The sequence below is a fragment of the Halichoerus grypus genome, chromosome 6, assembly GCF_964656455.1.
Source record: "Halichoerus grypus chromosome 6, mHalGry1.hap1.1, whole genome shotgun sequence".
Lineage (NCBI taxonomy): Eukaryota > Metazoa > Chordata > Mammalia > Carnivora > Phocidae > Halichoerus > Halichoerus grypus.
Window position 1 is genome coordinate 81,180,580 of NC_135717.1, and position 12,885 is coordinate 81,193,464.

The window sequence follows — 12,885 nt, forward strand, 5'->3', positions numbered from 1 at the left end:
ACAGCAGGGATGGGACTGGATGTGGCTGTGTCTAGTACAACCCCATCCCAGAAGCACGTGTCTGCACCTATTATCTGAAGGGCACCTACCCTCCCCACGCTGCTGCACTCGCACTGTCGAGAGCATTGTTGGGTATGATCATTCATCCTGTAGGGAAAGAGATCATCGACAGACTCATCACTGGAATGACATGTCCACGCTGCTTTTACTGCTTGCTCAATAGAGAGATTGCTGGCCCTCCCTGAGATTCTGACTTAGCAGATCTGGGAGAAGCCGGGAATCTGCCTTTATAAGACATGTGCTCCAAGCAGTTACCTTCAGGAAATTTGTGAAATCTTAGGCAGTGGGTCTCAACCTTCATAGAGCATCAGAACCACAGAGAAGCTTTTTTTAAAAAATACCACTTCCTGCCCCTTTGCTGTCTTGTCCCCTCTCCCTCCCCAATTTGAATAATTGGTCTAGGATGGGGTCCAGGTGCAGCATTTAAAAAAAAAAAAAAAAGCTTCTCAAGAGACTTTCACATGCAGCTGGAGTTGGGAGCTACTAGTCTAAGAAATTCTGGGGAGAATCATTTTACACTTTTACATTTAAGTGAGCTTCACATTTTATAAACCTCTTTCACAAGTGAACATCACAACAATCCACTAATGTCAGTAGAGCTGGCATTTTTATGATTGACCCTGGCCCAGAGACGTTGACTGAGTGGCCCAAGGTTGCACAGCTTCTCCCTCAGTCAGCAGCAGTGCCCAGGCCAGTCCTGCCAGGCCCTCTGGGAGGGGGCAGCCTCTCCTCCCCTTAAGATCTTCTAGGATCAAGTCATCTTAGCTTCCATCAGCTGCCTCGCCTAGTGTGGATGCTGGGGAGGCTCTTTCTGTTCATTCTCACCCACATCCCTCCTATTGCAGCCGCTCTTCCTTCTCAGAGAGCATCCTTGTGCAATGTGCAGCTACGCTTTCCTCCCCTCCCAAGCTGTATCCTGCTGTACAGTTAGATAATGGTTCTGAGGGACAGAAGCCCGGGGACCTGGACAGTGCACATCACCCACAGCGGTCTGACCTCAGCCTCCAATCTAGCCCTTCCCTGCTGTTCCTCTGCAGTGAGTGCAGTGCATGGCAGGAGCTGGGAAGCCACATCCACCAGCAGCTGCCTGGAGGGGCTAGGGTTGGGGGTGGGGGGTACATTCCCTTCTCCCCAGCTGGCAGCTCTCGTCCTGAATTCTCACATTCACCCCCAAAGCTTCTCTCCCTTGTACCTACCCACCCTTGCATTCCGCCTCCCCACCCCACCCCAACAGCCTTAAAGCCCACCTGAGTCCTTCCTGTGAGGCTGCTCTGAGGGCTGGAGGCCCTTGCAGTGGTGAGTCCCCACTCTGGACATCTGGCTGATTGGAGCTCAACAAGGTGGAGCAGGGAGAGAGGAACAGAACCAGGTAACTGCACACGCCTCTCCACCGCCCTCCACCCAGCAACCAACTATTGGCTCAAACTCTCCCGACTCAAACCTAACGACTCTGACTGCCCTTTACTCTTCCTCTCCTTGTTCAAACCTTTTCCCTCGCACAGGCTGTGTCCTGGAGCGGCTCCCAGCGAATGCAGGATCTCCGTGTCAGGCTCCCGCAGCCTCCTTCCCCGGGATGCGGGGCGCGGGGGCGGGGAGGAGGCGGGGCTTTGCCTCCGCGGCAGTGCGGGGCCGCAGAACCGCGTGTAAATGCCCTGGGCAGGATTCCCTTCACCTACCTATTCAGCAGCCTTGTGACTGAGATGCAGCCGCCGCCGGGCAGATTCCTGCCCCAGTCTTGTCTTTCCCTTGGTTAGGGCCTGCCCACTGCGGGTTGCTGGCTGATTTGGGGGGTTGGTGCGGGAGGTCAGTCAATGTCCTCAATGACATTTGATCCCCTAGGACTGACTTTCAGGAAAGGCACATTCTCTGCTAGCAGGGCCGGCCCCCTCCTCTTATATAACAACCCTATGTGGCTTTTCTGCCCCATCAGAGGATTTGGAAGGAGGGGAGAGGGGGTGCGATGGACAAGCTCTCCTTCCTCAAAGCAAGGGAAGTAGTGATGAAGTTTCCCATGGTCGAGTGTGACTGGTTTGGTGAATCTTTACTGTTCCGGTTGGATGTTACCAGATAGAACGGTTGTAAGAGGGTCCAAGAGTCCTTCACAGCTGCCCCCCCCCTTTTTTTTTTTAAAGATTTTATTTATTTATTTGACAGAGAGAGACACAGCGAGAGAGGGAACACAAGCAGGGGGAGTGTGAGAGAGAGAAGCAGGCTTCCCGCCGAGCAGGGAGCCCGATGCGGGGCTCGATCCCAGGACCCTGGGATCACGACCCGAGCCGAAGGCAGACGCCCAACGACTGAGCCACCCAGGCGCCCCGCACAGCTGCCCCTTTAACAGCCCTGTCACCCACAAGGCTGAGCCTCCAACAGTTAAGTCAGTACTCTTGGACCCCTGACTTTGGTGGATTGCAGGAGGGTTGAATCTGAACCAATCTGAGCCTCTTTCCCAGAAACTCTCAGTTGGGACAGATCAGTCTGCGCTAGTAGCCTCTCTATAGAAGAGATGGAAAACCTGCCAGTCACTGGAGCTGGAGGGGGTCTCATCTACTATCCAGATTCACGTTCTCCTTTTATAAATGAAAAAAATGAGGTCCTGAGAAATCACACGATTGGGCCAAGGCCACATGGCTGTTATGGTTACTTTATTACAGAGCTGGTTTAAAGTCCAAAGTGTTAACTCACTTACTCTCTACACTAACTGATGCCTCTACAACTAATCTCCAATGAAAGCTTGGGTTCCATTCAGATTTTGGAGAAATCCTAGTAGGCAGACCCCGCAGGCGAGCTCTGTGGGGAGCCCACAGACTTCAGCATCATACTGACCTAGGTTCAAATCCTGCCTTTCCCACTCACTAGCATTGAGACTGTGGACACATTTCTCCTCTTTTTTTAAATTATTATTTTTTTTTAGATTTTATTTATTTATTTGAGAGAAAGAGAGAGAGAGAACGAGCAGGAGAAGGGGCAGAGGGAGAGGGAGAGGCAGGGAGCCCACCGCAGTGCTTGATCCCAGGACCCTGTGATCATGACCTCAGCTGAAGGCAGCCACTTAACCGACTGAGCCACCCAGCTGCCCCCATTTCTCACTCTCTTGGGGCTGATATTCCTCAACTGTAAAATGGGAATCATTACACTTATTTCAGAGAAATATTGTGAAAGTTTTCTAATGTGGATAAGATATGCTTAGCACATAATCATTGTTCAATAAAAAAAGGCTTCTTGGCCAAAATACATAATAGTTCCCTCTTTTCATGTGCTCTAAATTCTGTAGCTGGTTTATTTTCAGAATTATTTAGCACCTTCACCCTTGTAGTTGGGAGAGCAGGGGGCTTCCTTTTGCCTTTTCTCCAGACTCCAAGGGGGGTGGCCCTGCACAGAGCCTGGGTATCAACCTGCTAGGCCTGATCATTCCTGTCAGGCTTGGGGCAACTTAGATGTAGAGAGAGAGGTGGTAGACCCTGGCGATTTGAAAGAAACAGGTTCCTCTCTGTTACTAATTTTTTTTTTTATGTTTGTGAAATCCATTCAGCCTGTGATCTGATCTTTATTAAAGGACTACTCTGTGGCCCCCTCCCCTACCCCAGGCGGGCAGGTGACTCACTGAGTAAGAGCATGTGAAGAGTGTGCAACTGGTAGAAAGAGACTCTTCAGGCCTGGTCATTTCTGAGGCCATGGGCATTGGCCTATCGACCCCTGAGACAATGTGCCTTTTGAAACTCTTTTGAGAGTGGCTAGGGAGAATACTGGCTTGTACCTCCTGACGGCTATGCCTTGTGACCTCACAGAAGGAACATTTGATGGGCTTGCAATGAGAAAGCTCTTCTTTCCTCGTTATGTCCTTTATACCTTAAATCACCACATCTGAGCGTCACTCACCTCTTCCCAGAACAAATCCCCATGGAATGTCCATCTCACCAGGGCTAGAGAAGATCCCAGTTCTCTACTTCCTCTTGGGTTCCCATCTCTCTCAATCCTAAACCTCCTTCAAACAACACATAGCTCATATCCAGCTTCCTTCATGAATCCTTCATATGGACTGGCTTGCTCATTTTGTACGTAGTGGAGGTTACCTTGTGTTGATATGTACATTTTCAGATTCTAATCCTTTCTACAGATACATATAGCACCAGTCCTTCACTCAAAGGGTTGACAGCCTAGTTAAATAATATGTGTCTTGGAGCACCTGGGTGGCTCAGTTGTTTAAGCAGCTGACACCTGATTTTGGCTCAGGTCATGATCTCAGGGTTGTGAGATCGAGTCCCACATTGGGTTCCATGCTAGGCATGGAACTTGCTCAAGATTCTCTCTCTCTCTGCCCCTCCCCCCAAACATACTCTCTTTCTCTCTCTCTAAATATATGTGTGTGTGTGTGTGTGTGTGTGTGTCTTAAGTGCAGTTGGACTGTCATTTCCTTGAAGGCAGGAGCTCGCTCTCCTCTTTTCATTCCTCAGCAGCACTGTATCAGGGAGCTATTGGCTGCATCTAACCATAGTATTTAAAAACAAAGAACAAAGTGCCAAAAGGTCATTTATTATCTCTTATAACTTGGAGTCTTGAAGAGGGACACTTCTAGGATTGTTAAGTCATTTAGCTATTGTTATGTAACTAACCACTTCAAAACTTAGGGGTTTGAAACAACCATTATTTCTTAGCTCCCAATTCAGCAGATCAGCAATTTGGGCTGGGCTTAGCCTGGCAGCCCTTTTGGTCTTGCCTGACTGATGCTTCCTTATGCCTCTGTGGTCAGCTCTGTGTTGATCAGATGGTACTCCTTCTGGGGATTGGCGGCTATTGGCCAGGAAGCCTAAGCTCCTGCCAGTGGCTTCCTCATCCCTCTGGAAGGTGGCCTAGGCTCTTTCTTATGGTGGGTGCAGGGGCCCAAGAGCAAGCAGAAGTGTCAAAGCCACTTGAGACTAGAATAGGTGCAGTTACTTCTGCTATATACTATTGGCTAAAACAACTCACTAGGCCAGTCCAGACTCAAGTAATGAGGAAATAGACTTTGCCTTTTGGTGGAAGGCGCTTCAAAGTCATATTGCAAATGGAGCATGGAGACTTTGAACCATTTTTGCAATCAGCCTGCTATAGCCGTGTTAGGGCTCAGAGGATTTTATTCCTTGGGACTCACTTGTCTTTCCTGTCTTTCTTACAGATGGCAGCATTTCCAAGCACCATGCCCTCACACCACAATGTCCAAAGGCAGGAAAGGACAAGACTTTCTAAAAATGAGGAAACCTCCAGGTGTCTCCTACCAACCTGTCTTAGGCCACACTTAGGACACAAGCCCATCCTAACCAATTTCATTAGAGGTGGGTAGGATTACTGTTCAACATAGTGCTGAGAGGGCCCCATCTTCTTTGAGGTGCTTGGCTTCTAGAAACCTGAACAAAATAGGGGTTCTGAGAGCAAAGAAGCAGGCGTTAGAGGTGGTAGCTGGGACAGGAATCAGTAGGGAGTGGAGGAAGCAACTTACACAGTATCTTGTACCATATATGTTTTCCTTTCTTTCTTATTTTGGGATTTCGTTTCTTTTAACAAGCAGACCAAAACACACCCAGGACCTAGTTTTTGTTTTGTTTGTTATTGTTGTTGTCGTTATTGTTATTTTTTCTTTTTCTTTCTTCTTTTTTTTCTGGGCAAAATGACAAGATGGAGAAACGCACCCCAAAACAAAGAACAGGAGGCAGTACTCACACCCAGGCATTTAATCGATACGGATATAAGTAAGATGTCTGAACTAGAATTTAAAACAATGATTATAAAGATACTCACTGGGCATGAAAAAAAGCATAGAGGACACTAGAGAATCCCTTGCTGTGGAGATAAAAGAACTAAAATCTAGTCTGGCTGAAATAAAAATGCTATTATCAATATGCAGTCCCAAGTCGAGGCCATAAAAATGAGGATGAACAAATCAGAAGAGAAAATCATTGATATAGAAGATAAAATGTTGGAAAACAAGGAAGCTGAAAAGAAGAGGGAAAGAAGACGATTAGATCATGAAGGTAGACTTAGGGAACTCAGCAATTCCACAAAGTGAAATTATATCCATATCATAGGAGTCCCAGAAGATGAAGAGTGGGGGAAAAGGGGCAGAAGGTTTATTTGAACAAAATATAGCTAAGGACTTCCCTAATCTGGGGAAGGAAACAGGCATTTAAGTCCAAAAGGCACAGAGAATTCCCCTCAAAATCAACAAAAATAGGTCAACACCTCAACATATTATAGTGAAACTTGAAAATTACAAAGATAAAGAGAAAATCCTGAAAGCAGCTTGGGACAAAAGGTCCTAAACCTACAAGGATAGACACATAAGCCTGGCAGCAGACCTGTCCACAGAGACCTAGCAGGCCAGAAGGGACTGGCATGACACATTCAATATACTAAATGGGAAAAATATGCAGCCGAGAATACTTTATCCAGGAAGGCTGTCATTCTAATATACATTTATACTAAGCCTGCCTGTGTCAGGCCCTGGGGAATCAAAGTGAGCAGCACGTTAATGTTTTTAGGGAGATTATAAGAGATGGCAGACACATGTAAGCAACTGACAGTTGTGTACAGTATGGTGAGTGGCAGACACTGAGGGGCAGACTTTCAGGGCATCCATGAAGGCCCAGATCCTGCCCTGGTGTCCCTCTCTCATCACCACTGCTTTCTGCCTGAGGGAGTGAAGTGCAAAGACAAGTGCAGGAATCAAGGTACAACTTTGTTATGTATCCAAAGTAGCACCCAGTTACCTGCAACTCAGGGCTCTGGAGTAGCAGGCTGAATTAAAACACAGCTGAGACTGCAGACAAATGATGTGTGTGTAGGGTCTTTATTCCTATCTACCTTGGAACCAGACTCTGGGGCCAGCTCTCTTGGGGGTGACCTGCAGGAGGGAGGGAGAAAGCAAGACTCCAAGGTGGCTGTAAGCCCACTTTCCCAGCTGGTTTCATAGATTGAGGGTCACATGGGCAGAGAGGAAAGTAGCCTGCTGTGACCTAAGGAGTTAAGAACTGAAAGGTGGGCTGTTTATGAGGACTGATTTAAGGCACAGCAACTCTGTTAGCTAGTAAAATGCAGCCCAACAAATGTTTTGGGCTCTACTCTTGTAACGAGGAATGTAGCCTTGGAAGCCATATGCGGAAAACTATAGAAGTGCTGCTGTGGAGTTATGTAGCAGGTACTCCCAGTAAGTTAGGAAGGGTAGTGAATTCTTCCTGGGGAAGGTGTCCCAGGGAAGTGGACACGTCAGCCAGCCTTGCAGGAGGAGTCGGGGTTTTCGAGATCAAAGAGAAAATTCTTAATAGAAGGAATGGCTTGAATAGAGGCACTGAGAAACGGACAATGTGTTCAAGGAATTGGGAGTGTGGGTTACATGGGGTAAAAGGGCACAACGGAGGCTGGCAAATAGGTTGGACTCGGACTGTGAAGAGCCATGAAGGTGCTAGAAGTTGGATTCATTCTGAAGGCAATGAAGGGGAGCAAGCAAGAGTTTTAATCAGAGGCATGGCATGCTCAGATACCATTTTGGAGGGACCCCTTTGGCTGAAGTGGAGGCAGGAGCAGGAAAGAGACTGCGGGTGGAGACTGGAGTCCACTGTAGTCACAACAGCCTGACACAGGTGAAATAAAAAGCAGCTGATGGGGTATTTGTGGCATGGAAGAAAATGTGATAAACTTTGCTCTCCAAGTGCTCCTAGTATCACATACTTAACTGTTCGGGAATACATGGACACTTCTGCAGTGTTTCATGGCAGAGATGCCATAACTAAAATCTGATTTTACAAATGAAAAAAAAAAGCAGTGGGACTTTTGGTCGGTTTTATTATTGTTTTTAAATCCTCTGCCTGTAGGGGGGCAAACCTCTCTCAAGGCACAGCCTTTGGTGTGCCAAGGATGGAAGGCTCCTACAGCAATCCAGGTAGAAGACATTATAGTCACTTACTGAGCATGTGCCCGGAGCTCATGAATGGATGGGCTGAGTGTGGGCTCTGTAGTTCAGAGGTGGATTTGAAAAGAACCTTTGTATTTGAGGTTTTGCTGTGCCAGGCTTCAGAAAATTCTCCTCTGAGAGTTTCTTACTAGTGGAAAATGTGCACACACACTGGGAAAGCAAGGAACAGACATGGGATGGGAGTGGTTGTCATCATCCCACTGACCTCAGGGGGCAGAATGTCACAAATTCCATCTCTTCTGGCCACACTGGTCTCCCTTGACCCTCTCCAGGAGCCTGAGAGGCTCTCCGCAGCCTGCTGGGAGGGGGTGGTAAGGAACAGCGTCTCTTTTGTTCCTGGAACTTCCTCCATAAAATATTCAGGGCTGCCAGGAACTAGTCAAGGGGAGACGTTTGACAAACAGACGATTCTCACTTCTCAGAGTCAGTTCGACCATCATTATCACATTCATTTGGGCTGCACTTGAAAAGCCAGCAGAGGTCCAGGAAGCGTTGCGGCTGTCCTCGCTTTCTGCCCTCCAAGGAGAGCACCTACAATACTCATTGGCAGCCTAGCTGTGTGATTGGCACAATGCTACTGGTTTCCCTGGGCAGCAAAGGCAGGGGCAGAAAGAAGCCCCTATGGAAGCCTGGAGGGGTGGAGGCTAGCAGACAAAGAGTTTCCGTTTGTTTCTAATTAAACCTATTTGTCAAAAACACTGTGAATTCTATAATCTGAAAGGCCGAAGCAAGGAGTCCATGTAAGGATTCAGGAATTCCTTATTTGAAATCACAGACATATTCCTCATCATATTTTATTGTAGATTTATCTAAGCTATGACATCTTTTTCAGAGAACACCTGGATATAGTAGATACTTGCTCTTTTTGTTCATTTGTTTGTTTGGGCTCTTACCTGTTTGCTGTTGACCTGTTGCTTGACTTTGAACAGAGCACATCATCTCTCTGCTATACCTCAGTTTCAGAGTTACTGTGAAAGTCACAAAAACGAGATGAATTGCACATAGAATGTCACGTCACAGGTAAACATGCAGGAGTCATTTTATTTTTATGTATTTTTATGTATTCGCAGGAAACAACGATTTATTGGAAACCCTGTGATTCCTCTCTCTCAGGCCTGCCTTTACGTAGTTCATGTCTAGCTTATACAGTTTTAGGCAGTGTCCATAAACAGTGGAAAATTTTGCAGTTATTTGGTTAATTTCAACAATGGGACTGACCTCGATTAACTTGACACAACTCAAGTGAGCCAAAAACTTGCTTTCAGATCATAATCCTCGGTTGGAAATTAGAGAAAACAGTAGTAAGGAGTGGGCTTCCTGCACCCACTTTAAACTGAGGCTGTCTTTGGGCACTTTTTATATGCTTGGCTTCAAATCAGAGCTATTTGTGGGAAGTTAGGCTTTCTGGTTTATTTTACTTCAACCGGTAGTGAACCAATGGAAGAATTCTCTCTGTGGCGTGAAACCGAAGTTGAGAATTCCAAGTCTGGACTGGTATGTGCAGTGGAAGAACAGACTTGGTGTCTTGGTATACAGTTCCATGCACCTCACTTTGGGATTTGGGGTGCATTATTTTACCTCGTAGATACTCAATTCCCTCATCTGTGAAATACAGAAAATAATGTCTATCTCAAAGGATGGGTAGGCTTATTCATTAGATAATGTATTTTAAATGTCAATTGCATTTACTTGCCCTCTGATCATTGTTACGTCCCTTCTTCTACTACCTTTAGACTTAGTTTGTTCTTTTTCTCATCCCCCGTAGTATAAAGTTACGGTATTTGTTTGAGATGTTCCTTTTTTCTTAATATATACATTTGCCACTATAAATTTCCTTCTAAGGATCTTGTAGCATCCCATAGGTTTTGTTGTGTTGTTTAAACTAAGGGAATACTATTTGACGCTGTCTTTGCCACATTTAACCAGTTTTAGTAGCTAAAGAATCAAAATAGAAATGCTTGATCCATCTTAGTCAAAGATTTTCACTGGTTTGGCCTAACATTAAATAAAAAAAAATTGGGGGGGAAATTTTTCTTGTATGTTTAATAAACGGTGTCCATCACCACACAAAACACTACATCAAAAACTAATGATGTACTATATGTTGGCTAATTGAACATAATAATAAAAATAAATAAATAAATAATAAAAAAATAAAAAAATAAAATGTCCTGAATACGTGATTAATGTAAAATATGGCTATTACTATAATTAGGCTGTAGAACTTAGGTGTTGGTGGTTCTGCAATTAATTGGGTTCAGTTAGTTTTCTTTTGGTTACAAAAGACTAAAATTCTGGCTCAAACCATCTTAACGAAAAAAAAATTTCGGGGCTCCTGGGTGGCTCAGTTGGTTAAGCATCTGCCTTTGGCTCAGGTCGTGATCCCAGGGTCCTGGGATCGAGTCCTGCCTCAGGCTCCTTACTCAGCGGGGAGCCTGCTTCTCCCTCTGCCTGGCACTCCCCCTGCTTGTGTTCTCTCTCTCTCTCTGACAAATAAATAAGTAAAATCTTAAAATAAAAAGAAAAATTTGTTAACTCATATAACTTTAGCTAAAATTGGGCATCAACTGGCAGAGCTACGGTAGAGGAGGTGAAACATGGCAGGGTGTAGAGGGTGAATGACTCCTCAGTAGGGCCACCAAATTTAGCAAATAAAAATACCCATGTCCAGATAAATTTGATAAAAACCCCAACTGCTGAATTTTTTAATTTATTGAAAAATGCTAAATACAGGATGTTTAGGATGTCCTGAGAAAGTCAGTAGAGGAAGTAGGACAAAAATCATTAGATAAGGGACATATTATGTATATACAAGATGCCTGGCAACCCTTCTCCTTGGGGTTTTGACACCAGTGAAATTCTACTCAGACCTGTGAACTGTGCCGGTAGATTCAACTAATTTCATTTCTCATATCAATCAAATTAACCAGACCTTTTGCTGGAAAATGCACAATAAGTCTAAGGTCCATATTATGTTACTTGAAAATGATAAAATTCTTCTAAAGAATTTGGCTTAAAAAATAATAAAACTGAGCTTTAGGTACCATATAATCCAGGAGGTAAATTTTTTTCACTTCTCTTGATGTAATTTTGCTGTCCATGTTGGTTTCAGATGGCAGTAAGATGGCTAGTAACTCCAGGCACATATTCTTCTGGGTTCTAGTCCAATAAAAAGAGTATCTCTCTTGACCCGACAAAATCCCATAATCTGATTTTCATTGGTCAGAATTCTATCTCATTCTCTTATCTGGGCACATTATTAGGCCAGGGGAATGGCATGCTCTGATTGGACATATCTGGATCACATGCACACTCTTGGAGCCAAGTTTGGAGTCAGTTTTACCCCAAGTATGTGGACTGAGCATGGGGTCTGGGGATGGTTTCTCTGAAGGAAAACTGGTGCAAGAAGAAGGGATAAAATGGATGTTAGGTAGAAAAAAAAAAATAACTCCCTCAACCCCAAACAAAATGAACAAAAATAGCAAATATCTACCACATCCAGGTGTTTCTGTGGTTCTTTTAGCAAGAGAAAGATGTCATAGCTTAGGTAAGTCAACACTAAAATATGATAAAGATCACACCTGTGACTTTAGGTAAGGAATTACTGAATCCACACATGAATTCCTTGCTTCAAATTTTTTTTAAATTTTTTACTGTTATGTTAATCACCATACATTACATCATTAGTTTTTGATGTAGTGTTCCATGATTCATTGCCTGTGCATAACACCCAGTGCTCCATGCAGAACGTGCCCTCTTTAATACCCATCACCAGGCTAACCCATCCTCCCACCCCCTATCCCCCCCAGAACCCCCAGCCCGCCTCTCAGAGTCCATCGTCTCTCATGGTTCACCTCCCCCTCCGATTTCCCCCCCTTCATTCTTCCCCTCCTGCTTTCTTCTTTTTTTTTTTTTTCTTAACATATATTGCATTATTTGTTTCAGAGGTACAGATCTGTGATTCAACAGTCTTGCACAATTCACAGCGCTCACCATAGCACATACCCTCCCCAGTGTCTATCACCCAGCCACCCCATCCCTCCCACCCCACCCCCCACTCCAGCAACCCTCAGTTTGTTTCCTGAGATTAAGAATTCCTCATATCAATGAGGTCATATGATACATGTCTTTCTCTGATTGACTTATTTCACTCGGCATAACACCCTCCAGTTCCATCCATGTCGTTGCAAATGGCAAGATCTCATTCCTTTTGATGGCTGCATAATATTCCACTGTATATATATACCACATCTTCTTTATCCATTCATCTGTCGATGGACATCTTGGCTCTTTCCACAGTTTGGCTATTGTGGACATTGCTGCTATAAACATTGGGGTGCATGTACCCCTTCAGATCCCTACATTTGTATCTTTGGGGTAAATACCCAGTAGCCTTGCTTCAAATTTTAAGATTATAGAATTATCCATGCTTTTGCATACTTCTTTTAAGAAAGCTACAAGTACTTTTTTCAAAATTGTAATAGAGTCATTGCATCATTCTGATTATTAAGATAATACATGCATTAAGGGATATAGAACAAAGTAAATTACCAGTAATCCCACAATCCAGAGATAACTCCTGTCAATATTTTGGTATAATTCCAGATGTTTTTCATGTATATGTGAGTGAGGGATGGTGTCTTGCTACAAATAGTTAAAAATAAAATCAAACGTAAAATTACTTTATTACCCTTTTAAATTTAACGATATGTTCCGGACATCTTTTCATACTGATAAGTATAGATTTTAAAAATTACAACTTTAAGGTTGCATACATTTGAACAAATATACAACTGTTTAACCACTCTTACCTTAATACCATTTTTTGTGATTATGAGCAATACACTGGAGAAATATCCTTACCCATATATTTCTTATCTAGT

General features: G+C 44.4%; 1 protein-coding gene across 2 annotated transcripts in view; it reads left to right on the forward strand.

The window, feature by feature from the left end:
- KCNA6 (potassium voltage-gated channel subfamily A member 6) overlaps positions 1-12,885 on the forward strand; it is a 45,031-nt gene that overhangs the window by 18,510 nt on the left and 13,636 nt on the right. Inside the window, exon 2 of one of the 2 annotated variants that reach the window (XM_036068341.2) lies at positions 5,213-5,369. The exons of the other annotated variant lie outside the window; for it this stretch is intronic. The gene's annotated coding sequence lies outside the window, so the exon portion shown is untranslated. The remainder of the gene's footprint in view (positions 1-5,212; positions 5,370-12,885) is intronic. 2 annotated transcript variants of the gene reach the window in all.